The following is a 2,220-nucleotide window of genomic DNA, read 5'->3' as shown; positions in this document are numbered from 1 at the left end:
ATCTTAAGAGCTAAAACTATAAAACTCTTAGAAGAAACTATATGGGAATTTGGATTTGGCAATTGATATGGGTTTGGAAATATGTCCCTTCCAAATCTCATGTTGAAAACTAGTCTCCAACGTTAGAGGTGGGACCTGGTAGGAGGTATTTGGGTCATTGGAGTGAATCCCTCGTGCATGGCTTAGCACCATCCACTTGTGATGTGTGAACTCTTGCTCTGAGTTCACACAAGATTCTGGTTGTTTAAAAGTGTGTGGCAAGCCTCCCCATCCCAACCTCTCACCACTTGCTTACTCCTGTTTTTGCCATGTGACAAGCCTATTCCCACTTTCCCTTTTGCCATGATTGAAGGCTCCCTAAGGCTTCATCAGAAGTTGAGCAGATGCCAGCACCACGCTTCCTGTGAAGCCTGCAGAACCGTGAGCCAATTAAACCTCATTTTTTTTTTTTTTTTTTTTTTTTTTGAGACGGAGTTTTGCTCTGTTTCCCAGGCTGGAGTGCACTGGCGCGATCTCAGCTCACTGTAGCCTCCGCCTCCCAGGTTCAAGCGATTCTCCTGCCTCAGCCTCCCGCGTAATCGGGATTACAGGCGCACCCTACCGCACTCGGCTAATTTTTGTATTTTTATTAGAGACAGGGTTTCACCATGTTGGCCACGTTGATCTCGAGCTCCTGATCTCGTGATCTGCCCACCTCGGCCTCCCAAAGTGCTGAGATTACAGGCATGAGCCAGCATGCCAGGCCACAAACCTCATTTCTTTATAAATTACTTGGTCTCAGGTATTTGTGGATAGCAATGCAAGAATGGTTTAATATAATAATGATTTCATAAATATGACACTAAAAGTGTAACCTATTAGCATAGCATCAAAATGCATTTTGAAACATTTTTAAATTTTATTTTTAATTTTTTTCCTAGTATAATAAAATCTAGTTTTATAAAACTGTTTTTAGGCTGGGTGCAGTGGCTCACGCCTGTAATCCCAGCACTTTGGGAGGCAGAGGCGGGCAGATCACGAGGTCAGGAGATCCCCACTCCAAAAAAAAAAAACAAAACTGTTTTTAACGTTTCCTTCTTAATCTCAGAATATAGCCTTAAAACATCCTTGAAAACTCTTTGAGCCGGGCGTGGTGGCTCACGCCTATAATCCCAACACTTTGGGAAGCCGAGGCAGGCGGATCACAAGGTCAAGAGATCGAGACCTCCTGGCCAACATGGTGAAACCTTGTCTCTACTAAAAATACAATAAATTAGCTGCGCATGGTGGCGGGCGCCTGTAGTCCCAGCTACTCAGGAGGCTGAGGCAGGAGAATTGCTTAAACCTGGGCGGCAGAGGCTGCAGTGAGCCAAGTGCTACTGCACTCCAGCCTGGAGACAGAGCGAAACTCCATCTCAAAAAAAGAAAAGAAAACTCTTTGAGCCGGGTGCAGTGGCTCACGCCTGTAATCCCAGCACTTTGCGAGTCCAAGGCGGGCAGATCACAAGGTCAGGAGATCAAGACCATCCTAGCTAACATGGTGAAACCTCGTCTCTACTAAAAATAAAAAAAACTAGCCGGGCGTGGTGACACACGCCTGTAGTTTCAGCTACATGGGAGGCTGAGGCAGGAGAATTGCTTGAACCTGGGATACAGAGGTTGCAGTGAGCCAAGATGGCACCACTGCACTCCAGCCGGGGTGGCAGAGCGAGACTCTGAGACTCAGTCTCAAAAATCAAACAAACAAACAAACTGTTTGTTTCCCTCCCCACCAGGCACTCCCATGCACAACACTCACTTCTCTAATTATGTGCTTGCTCAGAAAATCCAGTGGCTACCTTTTTTTTTTTTTTTTTTTTTTTGAGGTGGAATCTCGCTCTGTCACCCAGGCTGGAGTGCAGTGGCACGATCTCGGTTCACTGCAACCACAACCTTCCAGGTTCAAGCGATTCTCCTACATCAGCCTCCCAAGTATCTGGGATTACAGGTGCTTGCCACCATGCCTGGCTAACTTTTTTGTATTTTTAGTAGAGACAGGGTTTTGCCATGTTGGCCAGGCTGGTCTCAAACTCCTGACCTTAGGTGATCCGCCCACCTCGGCCTCCCAAAGTGCTGGAATTACAGGCGTGAGCCACCATGCCTGGCGTTTTTTTTTTTTTTTTAAGTGACAAGGACTTACTCTGTCACCCAGGCTAGAGTCCAGTAATGTGATCATCACTACAGCCTCAACTTCTTGGGCTC

Source organism: Mandrillus leucophaeus, unplaced genomic scaffold (assembly GCF_000951045.1).
Source record: "Mandrillus leucophaeus isolate KB7577 unplaced genomic scaffold, Mleu.le_1.0 Scaffold71, whole genome shotgun sequence".
Classification (NCBI taxonomy): Eukaryota; Metazoa; Chordata; class Mammalia; order Primates; family Cercopithecidae; genus Mandrillus; species Mandrillus leucophaeus.
The sequence above is the reverse complement of the archived record's forward strand: the minus strand, read 5'-3'. Positions refer to the sequence as shown.